The sequence below is a fragment of the Anguilla rostrata genome, unplaced genomic scaffold (genome assembly GCF_018555375.3).
Source record: "Anguilla rostrata isolate EN2019 unplaced genomic scaffold, ASM1855537v3 scaf1120, whole genome shotgun sequence".
In the NCBI taxonomy this organism is placed as follows: domain Eukaryota; kingdom Metazoa; phylum Chordata; class Actinopteri; order Anguilliformes; family Anguillidae; genus Anguilla; species Anguilla rostrata.
The window spans coordinates 654-18299 of NW_026986452.1; the positions used below are offsets into that span (position 1 = coordinate 654).

At 46.9% G+C, this 17646-nt stretch overlaps 1 protein-coding gene across 1 annotated transcript in view; it reads left to right on the forward strand.

The window, feature by feature from the left end:
- The first annotated feature begins 3569 nt into the window (after positions 1–3569).
- LOC135247176 (stonustoxin subunit beta-like) overlaps positions 3570–17646 on the forward strand; it is a 42437-nt gene continuing 28360 nt past the window's right edge. Inside the window, exon 1 of the mRNA XM_064320462.1 lies at positions 3570–3748. The gene's annotated coding sequence lies outside the window, so the exon portion shown is untranslated. The remainder of the gene's footprint in view (positions 3749–17646) is intronic.

Genomic DNA, 17646 nt, shown 5'->3' on the forward strand with positions numbered 1-17646 from the left:
TTCACTGTGAGTGTACATTCGGTTGCCTGTGGAGCCGTTTCACTAGTGAGTGTACATTCTTCTTATCAAGTGCATGTCTGAAATGAATGACACTTAGTTGAAGTAAATAATATTTTTGTTTATTTTAAATAGTGGTATGAAACAACAATTGACAGCAAAGAAACAAAAAAGCTATAGTAGGCTAAATCCAGACAAAATGTCTTCTTTCCTGTCCTCTGGTGCACAAGCGCGATGCCTGCCTAGCTGAAACAGTAGTGGCAGCAGCAGGATGGAGAGGCAGACTGGAGGCTGTCTCTGCCAGCTGCCTCCTGCTCCTAGCCAGTCTGGGAATATTCTCCCTGTGGAACTGTTCTTGGGAACAGAACATTGTATTATACCTCTTAGCGCTGGCACATGAACAGAAAATACACTGTTTTTGTTTAAATATTAACAAAATAATGAATCTAAACTATTCAGTTTCATCTTCATTGGTTTGTAGAGGTCCTCATAATGGTTGTAATTGTTCATAATGTTGGGCAGAGAAATTCTCCCCTTAGAATAACCAGCACAGCGAGGTATATCCATGTAAGAAATATGATTTATTTCTGCAGAAAGACCAAGGGCCCTCCTGCAAGGCCAAGGAATTTCGTGTTGTACAGACTTCTAGTTATGCTAGAGAAAACTCTCCTCCCTTCAGTAGAGATGATCACAACACGCTTGCTCTTCAGCCATGGTAACATTAGCATTTGGCTGTGTTTCCTAAAGGGAAATAAATGGGGTGATCTGATTGGCAATAATGAAACCAAACCGCTTTTATAACTGTGTCACAGTTTCACTAGTGCCTGGAGTCAAGAAATGACTGAAATACCCAAATTCACCAGCGCCTTGCATTGCTGCTAGTGTTTGACAGTTGTGCCTTGACTGAGAAAATAGGGCCCAATTAAACATCTAATTTAATAACACAAGCTCAACTACATGATCAAAAACGATATTAGACAGTCCTGGAAATGAAGTGAAAGATAATCATGAAAGACAAAACCAAACCACAGCTCGTCTCTCCCACATTAAAACTGATCAAAGCCAAAGACGGACAGCTGAGAAGAAAGACAAAGCTGAGACACAAGACCAAAGGCTCATGTCTGCTTAACAAGACAACACTTTATAGCCTGTATTCAATCAACATTTGTCCTTAACTTGGACTTGGACTTGTAAATGCACTTCATACCTTTTCTTCACAAACTCAGTTTGGTGAATTAATTCAAGTTATTGCTGTAATTGCCAAACTGTTTGTGAAGAAAAAACATTCCTTACTTTTAATTGTAAGTTTTAATTATAAGAACAAATGTTGTTTGAATCCCTGCCATGCGTTTGAAAGAGGGGGGTTCCCCTTCTCTTCCTGGTCTATGCATGATTAATTACCGATTAGAAGAGAACAAAGGAGAGACTTATCTATACCCCTTTTTATATTTGACTTTTAAGCCGCTTGATAGGATAACACTTCTTTTCTGATATGTTCTGAGTAAGGACCCACACGCAGACCAGGGAAATCCAAAAAACGTTGTCTTTAATCAGTCCGAAGTTCGAAGCCAGGTAATCAGAGAGAGGACGGTGCCGAATCGAGTTTCCAAAAGAATAGTGAAAAGACAGGCAAAAAATCAAAAACCAGGAGATCAGAACGGCGAAGGTACAAAGGGACAGGCAAAAGAGAAGTCAAGGCAAAGCGAAGGTCAAACCAGAAGCAAACAAAACCAAAAGGGGCAGGCAAACTTGAAGTCGGGCAAAGGGGTGTCGCAGGAATCTCGATAGACAAAGGCTTACTAACAATCGGCACAATGAATTCGATCAACGCTCTGACTCTGAGCTGGTGGAAAAGACTGACATTTATACACTGGGGAAGGTAACAATCAAGGAGGGGTTAAGTGAGTGAGGGAGGAGTAACAAACAACATCCAGGTGAAGAACATTAGGAAAACTAATTCAATGACAGGGGACTGACAAAACGCGGATTGGAATCACATAGACAACAATGATAATAGACGGCCTGGGTGAAGCAGGTAAAACACGTGCAGAGAGAGAGATGTGCAGTTAGAGCAAGAGACAGGTGCATGCAATTGCAGAACTCAGCGTTAGAGCAGGCTAGAAAGAAAAGGGGCGGAGCTACAGCGCAGCATGGAAAAGGGGAGACTGGTTAATGTATTAGTATAGTGATCTAAACTATCAAAAACCCAAAACTAGTGTGTGTTAGTCCATTAGTAATATTCACATGTTAGTATATTAGTGAGGTTAGTACTTTACAATCTATAAATTAGTAGGGATTAGTAGAAATTAGTAAAACTAGAAATAAGCAGGAAGTAAGTAAAGCGAGACTGGAAAGAAGGGGGGAAACCATGAAAACCCGGAACCACCCGAATAGTGAAATCACACAAGTACAGGGGAGTGAAGCAGCTCAGGGAACACAGACACAGAGACAGTACTGGGGAGACAAGTGGCCGGGAATACAGACTACAACACTTTTCAATGTCATGATTAAAATTATGTTAAGTTTGGTTTGGGAGGGATATGTTTGGTTATGAATTAAATGTTTGTGTTTCTATGTTGGGTGACTAGGGCAGGCAGTAAATGTACCATCTTAGTAGTACCACCCTGGTCTCTGCTTTATTCTCTTATAGGCTGACTCAGAATCTCCAGCATAGTGCCTGTAGATAGAGTGCAAATAGGAAGGTAGAGGAATCGTAGGATATAGCTAATGGGTGCCAGAGTGAGGTAATCTCAGGGAACTGTTAAATTGGCCTCTAGCCCCAGCGCCTGTTCTTGAGTTAATTCTGAGGCTTGTCTCAGGCTAAAGCTTCACCTGTACAGGGATTCTGAAGTTTCCTACAGCAGGCTGAATTGGGCACTGCCATTAAATATATCACAATCGCAACAAAATAAACTCAAAGGTATCATTAACAGGTGTTCCCACAGACCTATGGAATACCTTGTTTCTCTACCTGTCATATGTAATACCAGAAGACCGGACACACAGCTGGTTATATGTGAACCGATCACTTCCTTGTCTTTCTGCTTCTAAAGTGAATATACTATTAACTGTATTTTAGATTGCAGTGCTGTGGGTAGTTTGTCACAGATAACCAAAAAAAACTAAAGAAACAAACTCACTGTCCTCTCTGGAAGATGCGCATTATTATTTTGCATCTTTCCTTTTGGTGGTAGCTGTGCCAAGCATTCAACAGCTTTGCAAGTTAACTCACTGTCCACTTTGAAAGATGGCAGCTGCACTTCTGGGATGGGATGGGAGGGTTAAGCCCAGAGAACAGATTATAGAAAAGGTAGATGAGACCTTTGCCCCAATTCAGAGAACTTACAGTATAAGAAAAGGGAACATTTGGGTCAGAATTACATCTGTAGAACAGTCAGAGTTCAGTCCAGCAGGATGTTTAATTTTCAGGTCCAAAATACTGCAGTTGGAGAGTGTAGCACTCCTCAATTTCACTCCTCATTACTGAACACTATCATTGGCACATTTCCCATATTAGATACATGCTTCATGTATACCTAATATAATAATACTATAATATATTAACTCTTATTTGCAGACTGAACAACTGTGACCTCACACAGACGTGCTGTAATATTGTGGCCTCAGCTCTCCAGTCATCAAACTCACCCCTGAGAGATCTGGACCTCAGCTACAATAACCTGGTAGATTCAGGAGTGGAACTGCTCTGTGCTGGACTGAGGAGTTCAAACTGTAAACTACGGAGACTGGGGTGAGTAGTGCTGTGTACTGTGTGATCTTAACTAAATTAACTAAATTTGTGATTATGGTTCTATTCAGTGAAATATTAAAAAGCTCTTTCTCTCTCAGCTTACTCCTCTATCCACCAGCATTCTTTCTTTGCCCATATATACCTTACTCCTCTATCACAACAAGCAAATAAAAGCAGGATAAAACCTTTTGAGGGTTGCCAGGTTTGTGGTTCCTGAGCAGAATGTAAAGTTTCAGTGGAGTCTGTAGTATCAGGTCACAGCTGATGACTGAATGCTGAGTGTCTGATTGACATGGTAAAAGATGGTCTGTCACACTTTGCAGTCTTCATCCATCTCTGTTATTCACTACCTGCTATGAACTCTAATGAAATCCATATTTACCCCACTCTTTTTCACACACTGACCTTTTGGTGAGTTTTACTCCTTCATCACACACCTGTGTGTGCTGCAGGATTGTGGTGTTTCGGAAAGGATTGTGAATAAAATGGTATTTTATTCTGCTGGTAAAGCCAAGCATTAACTATTGGCCGGCGGGGTATGTGTGTACATCTTGTACAACATGTGAGCTGCTGTTTAGATGCAGTGTTACATTGTTTAGTTTAGTCACTCTTCTGTGGTTCCAGTCCCAAGTAATAGTCTGGATATTATACCACTGTAAGCAGGCATGCTGTGTGGAATAGTCTGATTCAAAGATCAATGTTCTGGCTCTAGCTCCTATCATCTAAAGGACAACATCATTTACAGGAGTATTTCTTAGATAAGTATTCTAATTCTTTCAAGTGCCCCAACTTATTATTTTTGTGTAGTTTATATTACTCCACAAGGTTTTCCAAACATATTGATAAGGGGTTTTAAAAGAAAAACATGACTTAATATATCAGGCTTTTATTATCATTATTATCATCATTGTTACAATAATAATTAAATGCAATGCAATAATTAGCTTGTTATATTCGCAATAGTGTGCGCGAATAAAATGAATGGATGGATTATAGGGCAAGGACACACATAAAATAGGTGCAATGTGTGGAATTTTTAAAAGACACCACGTTTTCAAATATCTAGTGTCTACCCGCAGTAAAAGTTAGTGGCAATAATCAGTTGTGGTGTTCTCATACAGCCACTAGATGGCGATGCAGTGTAATTCCAGTTGATGCCGTGGTTCAGTGGTACTCACTAATTTTCTTAGGAGAACCACTTATGAGTAAGACCATTACTCAAAGAGCCACAGAGATTGCAGATATAACTCAGATGTTTTTTTTTTAATCATCACTCAAGATATTTATCATCTTTGTGTATGTTTAAAAAATACAGTACCATGCTTTCCATCCTTACATCTCTTTTTATTCTCAATTCATAATTGCATTGCATTATTAAAAGATATAATACTTGTGTGTGAGTGTGTAAGGCTGGGAGTGGAACTTGTCTTATGTATGTATGTACATATGCAATTATACATAAGCATTATCAACATGAAATTTTAAAAAAATTCACAAAAATGTATATATTGGCCTACTAATAGAGATGAAAAATGTATTTTTCTCTGTTATATTTGTATCAATATGTTGAGGCTCTCATGTGTTTTAACTGTCCCTTGACTTTCTCCATGCAAAACTTGTAGTTAGTGGTTGCAATCCTAGTCAAACAATCACGATGCACATCTGTAAGTCTACTTCTATCTTTTCTTTTGACAATGCTCATTATAGAAAATGTTGCCTTGAGTATGTTGTCACTTGAGTAAGTGCTCACAAAAAAGCTCATTACCTTCTGCACACAGAGCTTTAAATGCGGATAATCTGAGGCTGGGACCATGCTCCAGAAATGAGCAACGCCTGATGTGAGCTCAGTTTTCACTACATCGTTGACCTGCAGCTCAAGTATCTCACTCTGTATTACAGCAAGGTCTGGACAAAGGATTTTCAGAGCAGGTGTAAGGCTTGACAATGGCACATTAAAAGGGTTCTCAATGAATTTGAAAAGCTCCCTATACCCCACAACATCTTGAAATCTCCTTTCAAATTCATTTCTTATTTCCTCCCATATGCCTACAAATTCATCATAGTCAAAATGTTGCAGTAGATCAGGGTTATCAGTTGTGCAGTCTCTTACATTGGGAAAGTGAAGAAATTCTCTGTCAGGTATGAAGAGAGTGGTGATCTTGTGCTGGAAAGCAGTGACTGCTCTTAGCATGTTACCCGGGTGCTTCCCTTTTCCTTGGACTTGGAGGTTAAGGGAATTCAGCTGGGATGTGATGTCAGTGAGGAGTGTCAGCTGTAATATCCAGTGTGGGTCCTCAAGCTTTGGCTCAGCCCTCCCCTTGCTTGCAAGAAAATCAGGGATGTGAAGAAGTTGAGTACAGAATCGTTCAAGCACCCGGCCACGCGATAGCCATCTCAGTTAGTTGTGCATCACCAGATCCCCGTACTCTGCCTCGTATTCCTCCAGAAGTGCACGGAATTCCGGGTGATTAAATGCCCTGGCCTCGATAAAGTTGATGACTCGCACAACAAGCTGCATCACATTCCTTAGCTCTTAGTTTTTAAGTTTTGACACCAGTGCTTCCTGATGAATTATACAATGAAAAAAGACAAACTTGGGAATGCTGTCTTCCATCAGTCCGATAAGTCCCTTCTCTCCTTCCCTCTCATGCTTGGAGCTCCGTCGGTGCACACCGACATAAGTTTCGACCAGTTGATTTGTTTCTCTGCAAAAAAGTTAATCAAGCGAACCCACACACACAATTGCGCCATGTCGCTTATATCCACGCTCTCATCAAGTGCAATGCTGTAACATGGTGTCGCTGCAAGATCTGCAATTCGCTGTTCCTGGATATCTTTCCCAATAAACTCGATCCTCCTCATTAATGTCGAATCTGAAAGCTGCAGTGCATGTATTTTCTTTATTATTATTATTATTATTATTATTATTATTATCATTATTATTATTATTATTATTATTATGCACGGTACATTATCTCAGCTGAGGTCAAAAAGCATTGTTTAACAATTTCAGCATCCGTGAAAGCCTTTTTATGCCTAGCTAAAATCCATGCGATCTCCTAAGTGGCCTCGGTCGATTTCTCGGTAACAGAGACTGATCTAGCCATCATTTGTTGCTGCTCAGTCAGAGTCTGTGTCAACTGTTTACTTTTATTAGTCCTCAGATTGCTACCTGGCAGGTACAACATGTTGTACTTGGTGTGAAAAGCACTAAAGTGGCGTTCAAGGTTAAACCGCACTTGGCACTAGTTTTCTGGCAAATTAGGCAGAATGGAGTGGATTCGTATTGCACAAAGAAAAACTCATCAGTCCATATATCCTGACATTTTCGGTGTTCGTCCTGAATTGACCGCACCTTTTTCTTTGCTGGTGCAGCATCGGTGTCTTGGGCTTCTCGGCCAAACTGATCTACATTTTCCCCGGTTCTTTCCTCACATTGCTCTTTCTCCTCGGGCCTGTTTCTAACTCCGTCACCGTCAGCTAATGAAGAATCACTTTTCTCGTTCTGCTTTTTTCTAATCATAAATCTGTCCATTTTGAGTGGGCAGAGGCCGAGACAATATTTGATATAACCTTATATCAAACGGCATTTTGGAATATCGAATTTAGGCTTACGTGCTAAACTTGCAAAACCATTCGCAAATGCAAAGCAACACACATAGGCTATACGACTACCCATGATCCCTCGCTGTTACGTAGCTGTGGTGGGGTGGGCGTGGTTTGAGCGTCGGCTGCAGAGAGAGAGAGAGTGTGAGAGGAGCGGCTCTCGGATCCTTCGTCACAACTGTCAGCTGGAGGTAATCAGCGCCGATAATTGTTAATTGTTTTATTGCGCTGATTGCCTCTGATTGCTTTCAACAGTGAGCCTGGGGTTTTTAAAAGCCAGACCGGAAGCCGGAGGGAAAAAAAATCGCCAATGACAAGACGGCTACGGAACTGTAATACCCAGTCTGAAACAGTGTCTGTAAAACCGTCTCTGACAATAAAATAGCACGGAAGTGCGGGTTACGGAAACAGTCAGTCTCCCGTGAGTGTGTTTTATCTGAGAGGGGTGGCACTCACTTGCCACAGTGGTGGCCCGTGCGGGGGACGCAGCAGCATAGTAAAACACATTACACCGAGGAGACAAACATGGACCACAGCCAGGAGCCAGGGGAAACGGCACAACCGGTGGTAGCGCTGGCGAGGATGCTGGAGGGGATGGCGGCGATGCAGGAGAGGCAGGCGGCGATGCACGCCGAACAACTGGAGGCTCTGCGGGCACAGACCTCCCTCCAAACCCAGGCTCTACTGCAGCTGGCGGCTGCGGGAGAAACCAGCTCCCGAGAGCGACAGACCGGACCCCCCGTAGCTCTCCATCTGCCCAAAATGACCCAAGAGGACGACGCGGAGGCTTTCCTCGAGGGGTTTGAGGTGGCAGCGAGGGCGAGTAAATGGCCGGAGGAAGAGTGGGTCGTCCGCCTCCTGCCCCTCTTAACTGGGGAGGCACAACAAGCGGCACACAGCCTACCCCCCCCAGCGCGGGCGGTTTACGCCAACCTAAAGAAGGCGGTCCTGGACCGCCTGGGATACAGCCCTGAAGAGCACCGGCGACGGTTCAGGGAGACGGCCCTGGCAGGAGCGGACCGACCGTTCGCCTACGCCCAGAGACTGCTGGACATGGCGCGTCGGTGGCTCCGACCGGAACTCCGGTCAGCCGACGGAGTGGTGGAGCTGGTGACCCTAGAACGTTTTATTGATGGCCTCCCAGGGGAGACGGCGAATTGGGTGAGGTGCCATCGCCCGACCGGGTTGGCGGCCGCCGTCAGCCTGGCGGAGGACCACCTGGCGCTCTACCCCCGTGGCCAGTTACAGCAGCAGCAGCAGCAGCAAGGACGGGCAGACCCGGCTCTGCGCAGGAGAGCCCTTCCTCGTTCCCATCCTTCCCCCCTTTCTTCCTCCCTTCCTCGTGCCCAAACCCCCTCATTTTCCCGTAACAACCCTTTTGTTCCTGTTTCCCCAGCCCCAGGCTCAGTGGCGGCGGGGTGCGACCCGCAGAGAGCTCCTCAGACGCCCGGACCGGGGTGTTGGCGGTGCGGACAACCGGGTCACCTGCGCCGCGAGTGCCCGCTCATGGAGGTGGGGCAGGTGGTTCGTGTTGTCGGCCCGCCCACCTCCGCTCCCGACCCAGACGGAGCGTACTGTATTCCGGTAAGGATTCAAGGGAGTGAACACCAGGCGCTGTTGGACTCAGGGGCTATGCAGACCATGATTCGACAAAGCCTGGTTCGACCCGAGGCGTTGTTAGAAGCATCAATGGTATCTATAAGGTGTGTGCATGGGGATTTACACGCTACCCTATCGTCTCAGTGGAAATTCGGTGTCAAGGGAAAAAACATAAAATAAAGGCTGCGGTTAGCTCCCGCCTCTCGCACCCTCTGATTTTAGGCACTGATTGCCGGGGTTCCGCCAGGCAGCTGGTAAGGTAGGGGGGGTGCGGTTCACGACAGGTAGGGCTGTGTGATGTGTGTGCTGCTGTCAGCGGTGACGCGGGGTCGTCCGACGCAGCAGAGGGGGAGCCGGCATCAGTGGAGCCTCCGGGGGAGACTCCGCAGGTACCGGTGTTTCGCCCCATGGAGGATTTCCCACTCAAGCAGTCTCGTAATGACACCCTACGCTTTGCCTTTGACCGCGTGATGTCTATTGATGGTCAACAGGTGCGCCCTGATGCAACACTCACTCACCCGTATTTTGTAATAATTCGGGATAGATTATACCGAGTGTGTCGTGACACTCAGACTAATGAGGAAATCACCCAATTGCTGGTGCCTAAAAGCTCTCGGGAAATGGTTTTTCAGACGGCTCATTTTAACCCCATGGCTGGTCATTTAGGGTATGAAAAAACACTGAACCGGATAATGGCCCGTTTCTATTGGCCGGGCATTTGGGCCGACGTGCGTCGGTGGTGTGCGTCGTGCCCTGAATGCCAACTAGTAAATTCCCCGGCTATACCAAAAGCGCCGTTGCGCCCCCTTCCTCTAATGGAGGTCCCTTTTGAGAGAGTGGGGATGGACCTCATCGGGCCGTTTGATCGGAGCACGCAGGGATACCGTTTTGTGTTAGTTCTGGTGGATTATGCGACAAGGTATCCCGAAGCAGTTCCTTTGCGCAGCATTTCGGCAAAAAGTGTTGCGCAGGCATTGTTTCAAATAATCTCCCGAGTCGGAATCCCGAAAGAGATTCTGACTGACCAGGGCACACAGTTTATGTCACGCACACTACGCGAACTGTACGGGTTATTGGGCATTCATTCTATTAGAACCAGCGTGTACCATCCCCAAACGGATGGGCTGGTTGAGCGTTTTAATAGAACGTTGAAGTCGATGATCCGGAAGTTCGTTCATGAGGATAGCCGTAATTGGGATAAGTGGTTATCTCCTCTGGTGTTTGCAGTGCGGGAGGTTCCCCAGGCCTCCACGGGATTTTCTCCCTTTGAACTACTGTTCGGTAGGAAACCCCGGGGGATATTGGACCTAGTTAAAGAAAACTGGGAGGAGGGTCCGAGTCCTAGTAAAAATGAATTGCAATACGTGCTGGACCTGCGAGCAAAACTCCATACACTGGGTAAGTTGTCACGGGAGAATTTGCTCGAGGCGCAGACACGCCAACAACAGCACTACAACAGAGGAGCTAAACTACGGCAATTTTCACCGGGAGATAAAGTTCTTGTGTTACTCCCTACCTCTAGTTCTAAATTACTCGCCAAGTGGCAAGGGCCCTTTGCGGTCACACGGCGAGTGGGGGAGGTTGACTATGAGGTAGAGCGTACTGATAGAGAGGGGGCAAAACAGATTTATCACCTCAATCTCCTGAAAGCGTGGAAGGAGGTGGTGGCTGTCTCTCTGGTTACGGTGGATAAGGAGAGAGATGAGCTGGGGCCGGAGGTACCAAATTCATCCAATCAGATCTCAACCCTTTCAGATGACCATCTCTCACCGAATCAGAGAGCAGACCTTGCCTTGTTGCAAAAGCGTTTTGCTGATGTGTTTTCCCCCATACCAGGACGCACGCACCTCATACACCACCACATTGAGACTTCCCCGGGGGGTGACGGTGCGGACCCGCCCCTATAGATTGCCGGAACACAAAAAGAAATTGGTTCAAGCAGAGATAAAGGCAATGCTAGAGCTGGGGGTAATAGAGGAATCCCACAGTCCCTGGAGTAGCCCCATTGTGCTGGTCGGTAAGCCTGATGGGTCTATTCGCTTCTGTGTGGATTATAGAAAGGTAAATGAAGTGTCACGGTTTGATGCTTATCCAATGCCTCGGGTCGACGAGCTCTTGGATCGGCTTGGCACGGCTCGATTTTTTTCGACGCTGGATTTAACCAAGGGTTACTGGCAGATTCCCTTGTCTGCCAAATCTAAGGAGAAAACGGCTTTCTCCGCTCCGGATGGTTTGTACCAATTCAGGACACTTCCGTTTGGGTTATTCGGAGCCCCTGCCACATTCCAGCGCCTGATGGATCGGGTATTGCGTCCACATGCTGGTTATGCTGCTGCCTATCTGGATGATGTAATTATCCATAGCAGCAGTTGGGAGCAGCATCTGCAGCATTTGGGGGCAGTGCTCGAATCCTTAAGGCAGGCAGGGCTCACGGCTAACCCAAAGAAGTGTGCTATTGGCCGAGCGGAGGTACGGTATTTGGGGTACCACTTGGGAAGTGGACAGGTGCGGCCTCTAGTGGACAAAACCGCTGCGATTGCAGCCTGTCCCCGACCCAAGTCAAAAAAAGAGGTAAGGAGGTTCTTGGGGCTGGCCGGCTATTACAGGAGGTTCATCCCGGTATTTTCGGAGCTAACCAGCCCCCTAACTGACTTAACCCGAAAAGGTGCCTCAGATCCGGTCCAGTGGACGGAACCGTGCCAGCGGGCGTTTGAGAGGGTAAAAGAAGCTCTCTGTGGGGAGCCGCTCTTGTTCACACCTAACTTCTCTCTCCCCTTTGTTTTGCAGACCGACGCGTCGGACAGAGGGCTGGGGGCTGTTTTGACCCAGCAGGTGGAGGGAGTCGACCGCCCCGTGCTGTACATTAGCCGGAAACTGTCACAACGGGAGGCGAAGTACAGCACGGTGGAGAAAGAGTGCCTCGCCATTCGGTGGGCGGTCGGAGCCCTCCGTTATTACCTTCTGGGTCGCCCATTCACCCTCTGTTCGGACCATGCCCCCCTCCAATGGCTCCACCGCATGAAGGATACCAACGCCCGGATCACTCGGTGGTATCTGGCTTTGCAGCCTTTTAACTTCAAGGTGATTCATAGACCGGGTGCACGGATGGTCGTGGCGGACTTCCTCTCTCGCCCCCAGGAGGAGGAGGGGGGGGAGAGGGGGGGGGGTTGGTCATCGGCCGGATGGCTCCCCGGCCTAAGTCGGGCGGTGGGGGTATGTGGTGGGGTGGGCGTGGTTTGAGCGTCGGCTGCAGAGAGAGAGAGAGTGTGAGAGGAGCGGCTCTCGGATCCTTCGTCACAACTGTCAGCTGGAGGTAATCAGCGCCGATAATTGTTAATTGTTTTATTGCGCTGATTGCCTCTGATTGCTTTCAACAGTGAGCCTGGGGTTTTTAAAAGCCAGACCGGAAGCCGGAGGGAAAAAAAATCGCCAATGACAAGACGGCTACGGAACTGTAATACCCAGTCTGAAACAGTGTCTGTAAAACCGTCTCTGACAATAAAATAGCACGGAAGTGCGGGTTACGGAAACAGTCAGTCTCCCGTGAGTGTGTTTTATCTGAGAGGGGTGGCACTCACTTGCCACAGTAGCCTACGTTCTTTGACGTATCTTCAGTATGCTGCCATCTGCTGGATACTTCATCTCAATGTGCTAAAACAGGACATACATGGAACATATAGAAGTAAGTTATAGCTATATTCTTATTGTTATCAGTATATATATTATATATGAGCCGCAAAACAAAGTCTCACGAGCCGCCTAATGAGTAACAATGTGCTACAGGAATAAGGTAGAAGGGTACAAGTGATAAGTGATTCTAGATTGGGAGTGCCCTGCAGAGAGTGCCCTGGGAGTGGTTGCAGTGTAGCACAGTGGGTAAGGAACTAGGCTTGTAACCGAAAGGTCGCAGGTTCGATTCCTGGGTAGGACACTGCCGTTGTACCAAGGTACTAAACCTGAATTGCTTCAGTACATATCCAGCTGTATAAATGGATATGATGTAAAATGCTATGTGTAAGTCGATCTGGATAAGAGCGTCTGCTAAATGCCTGTAATGTAATGTGATGTAATGAGTAGTGATAGTTAGTCCAGGTACAGACTGAAGAGATGCGTTTTCAGACTACAGCAGAAGATGGGCAATGACTGAGTGGTTCGTAGAGGAACAGGGAGTTCATTCCAATACTGGGGAGCTAGTGTGGAGAAGATCTGTGGTAGGGAGAACCATTCACCCCGAGGGAGTGCAAGTCACCCTGCTGCCGCAGAGTGGAGTGGTCAAGCTGCTGTGTAGGATTGAATCGTGTCCTATAGGTAGACGGGAGCTGTTCTTTTGGCTGCAGTGCAGGCAAGGGTCAGGACTTTGAACCTGATCCTGGCGGCGATCGGTAGCCAGTGGAGTGACCTCAGCAGGGGAGTGATGTGAGAGAACATAGGAAGGTTGAAGATAAACAGCATTCTGAATCATCTATAGTGGCTGTATGGTATACAGGAGAAATCTGCAGGACTATGATGTGGCCTTGACGTGCTCCTTGAGGTCCTGCTCGTCATCCAGGACCACCCCCGGGCTCTTTTCAGAGTGAGAGGCAGTCACTGTGGTGCCGCCAGCAGTGATTAAAGCTCCCGCAGTAGGGAGGTCTTGTGACGGATGAACAGCAGCTCATTCCCATCTCAGCCGAAGTGGAGATGAGTAGTTTGTGGTCAACCGTGTCGAATGCTTCAGACAGTTCTAGTAGGATCAGGCAGTGGCAAGTGCCTCCGTCGCAGCCAGGAGGGCAGTCTCTGTTGAGTGTTTGGATCAAAAGCCAGACTGGTAAAGGTCAAACAGGTTAACCAGCATTTATTACAGTAAATAAGACAAAGTTATTACACAAAGGACAAAGTTATTAGATTAACTATTTTTATTATATTAAGTGTTGTTACACTTGTTCATGTGACTCTGGTTTGTTTGCTTTTTACCTTAAATAAGATATAGCCCTGCATTCAAATGTGAAATCAATCCGTTTCTGTCAGGACCACTGTCATCAAAGTAGATCTTTATTGACAATAAAGGCAATACAGTTGTTTGGCGGTATGGCTCTGTTCTGGAGCTCTCCCGCCAACCACGCAGCCCACATGAATAAGGCCATAGGGATGGAGCTGGGGTGGTGGAGGGGATTTACAAAGCAACGTGCAGAAGCTTGCATGCAGGAGGAGCAGCCGAATGAGTAGAGGGAGGCTGTTTAAGTAGACCGCCCTGTTAAGTGAACGTACTGTGATAGGCGAACATCACTCAGCTGAGCCATCAGCTGACTCTTGTGGCCTGCCAGAACTACGCGATGCTCCATCCTGTCAGGACCACTGTCATCTAAGTAGATCTTTATTGACAATAAAGGCAATACAGTTATGTTTGGCGGTATGGCTCTGTTCTGGGGCTCTCCCACCAACCACGCAGCCCGCGTGGATAAGGCCGGGAGGCCAGCAGCCAAACCCCAAAACAACCATATGCCACCATGCTATTAATAAGTGTCTCCGACTGATGTGATGACTATGTCTACGACCACCTGGAGGAAGCCCTTCGTCCAGTCAGCTTGAGGCCGTCTATTTTTTACGTGGATCAGTGGTTATGTGTACCAACAGCATGTTGGACGTTCCCCTGAGGCCAATAATTAGATGTATTATTAATTAATAAACCAGAGGAATGTACTATGCGTGATATGATATTAGGCTATGTGTACCGACAGCTTGTCTGTATTTCCCCTCGAGCGCCGAGATTTAAACTAAACCGGGGGAAATATACTACTGACTGCATCAGTGTAAATGAATCCTCACTCATTACATTACATTACATTCATTTGGCAGACGATTTTATCCAAAGCGACGTACAAGAAGTGCATTTTCATGATCGTAGACAACTGCTGAACACGGGTTCAGTAAGGTACAGTTACTTATTTTGTACAGCTATTACTAGCTGAGAACAATGAACACTATCCTGGTCTAACATCTGCAAAGCCAAACTAGGCAGAAGATTAAGCTAGAGTATTAGGACAATACAATTTACCAAGAAGTGCAGGGATGGGGCAACATGTAACAAGTGACAGGAAAAAGGGTTTTTTTATTTTTTTTTTTATTTTTTTTTTTTAATATATAGATACACAGCATGGTGGTGGTTATTCTAGGTATAGTCTGAAGAGATGAGTCTTCAGGCCACGGCGGAAGATGGATAGTGAGGGGGAGGTTCGGAGAGGGACGGGGAGTTCGTTCCACCACTGGGGAGCTAGGGTGGAGAAGCTCTGTGATCCCTTTGGGCGGGTGGGAGGGGTTACAAGACGCCCTGCTGCTGCAGAGCGGAGTGGTCGAGCAGGCACATAGAATTGAGTCCTGCAAGTAGATGGGGGCTGTCTTGTTGGCGGCAGTGTAGGCAAGGGTCAGGGCTTTGAATCGGATCCTGGCAGCGACCGGTAGCCAGTGAAGTGATCGCAGCAGAGGAGTGACGTGGGAGAATTTGGGGAGGTTGTAGATGAGCCGGGCAGCGGCATTCTGAATCATCTGTAGTGGCTGTATGGCACAAGCTGGCAGGTTTGCAAGGAGAGAGTTGCAGTAATCAAGGCGAGAGGTCACCGTAGCCTGGACGAGCAGCTGGGTGGAGTGCGTCGTCAGGTATGGTCGAATCCTCCTGATGTTGTATAGGAGGAATCTGCAGGACCTTGATGTTGCCTTGATGTGCTCCTTGAGGTCCAGTTGGTCATCCAGGACTACCCCCAAGCTCTTGGCAGAGTGAGAGGCAGTCACTGTGGTGCCATCAACCGTGATTGAGAGTTCACGAAGCAAGGAGGTCTTGTACGGGAAGAAGAGCAGCTCAGTTTTGTTGAGGTTGAGCTTCAGATGGTGGCTGGCCATCCAGGTGGAGATGTCAGCCAGGCAGGAAGAGATCTTATCATTGACCAGTGTGGCCGAGGGGGGGAAAGAAAAGAAGAGTTGTGTGTCATCTGCATAACAATGATAGGAAAAACCATGTGAATTAATGACTGAACCAAGAGATCTGGTGTATAAGGAGAACAGCAGAGGACCCAGTACAGATCCCTGCGGCACTCCCGTAACAAGTGGATGAGAAGCAGAGGCAGACCCCTTCCAGGTGACCTGGTAGGTCCTATCTGCAAGATAGGAAGCGAACCAAGACAGGGCAGTCCCGGCGATGCACATCCCAGCCAAGGTGGAGAGGAGTATTTTATGGTTGACCGTGTCAAAAGCTGCAGACAGGTCAAGAAGGATCAGGACAGAGGAAAGGCGTGAGGCTCTTGCAGTGGCAAGTGCCTCCGTCACAGCTAGGAGTGCAGTCTCTGTTGAGTGCCCAGATCGGAAGCCAGACTGGTGAGGGTCTAGCAGGTTGTTCTGATGGAGGCAGGTTGTTCTGATGGAACAACTCGTTGCATAAGTCTACCAGAAGAGCCAGTAGTAGCAGCAGCAGGAGCAGCGGTAGCAGTAATGGCAGCAGCGTAGGAGCCTTAGCAGCAGCAGCAGTATGAGCAGCGAAGCACATGTTCAACAATGATGTGATGACTATGTGTATGCCACCTGGAAGAAGCCCTTGGTCCAGTCAGCTCGATGCTGTCTAGCATTATGCGGATCAGTAGTTATGTGTACCAACAGCATGTTGGACATTCCCCTGAGGCCAATAGTTGAATTATTAATGAATTAACCAGGGGAACATACTATGTGAGATGTAATATTAGGTTATGTGTACCGACAGCTTGTCGGTATTTCCCCTTGAGTGCCGAGATTTAAACTAAACCGTAGGAAATATACTACTACCTGCATCAGTGTAAATGAATCCTCACTCATTGCCATCCATACAAGCATGCATGGATAAGACCGGGAGGGGGCAGCAGCAAAAATCCCCAAAACAACCATACGCCGACATGTTGTTAGTAGTTAGTCTCCGGCTGAAGTGATGACTATGTGAAACGCCATTCGGCTACCGGAAGGGCCCTTCATCCGGTCAGCTCGAGGCCATTCTAACATTGTGGGTCAGTGGCTACGTGTACCAAGCTTTTTTGGCCTTTCCCCTGAAGCAAGAGTAAAATTAAACCATGGGGAAAATACTATTTGTAATGTTGAAGGCTATGCCTATGTGTATAGCCTTGGCTTCAATCAATCAAATTTATTTGTATAGCGTATTTTACGGCAGTCGTCAGAATGCGCTTACAGACAACCCTGGCCTGAATCTCCACAGGAGCAAGCCTAAGGCGACAGTGGCAAGGAAAACTCCCTGTGGCAGATAGTGTCAGGGTTCTGTGTCTTCCCCCTGTGTTGTTTCTCTGTTGGGCCGCCAGATGGCGGCACCTCGGTTTTGTGTCCTGTTAATTGTTTTATTGGTTCGCGTTACCTAATTATTAGTTGCGTCTTGTCTCGTGTTCCCCTCCCTCTCTGTGGCTTTATTGTTCATCGTGCCCTCCTGTGTCTCGTCTGCGTCTCCTCTCCCCGACTCAGGCGCTGGAATCTTTTGCTTTGCTTGGTTTGGTTTGTTTGGTTTGCTACGCTACCTGTTTTCTTCTGTGACCTGGTTGTTTCTGCCTGTTTCCCTTTTACCTGTTGTTTGCCTGCCTGTGCCCTACCTGCCCTGTTTTCCCTCGTTTTTGGATTTTTGTTTTCTTGTTAATATTTGAGGTTTTTTGTTGTTTGTAATTTTCGCCCTGCGAGGCTCTTTGTTCCCTGTGTTA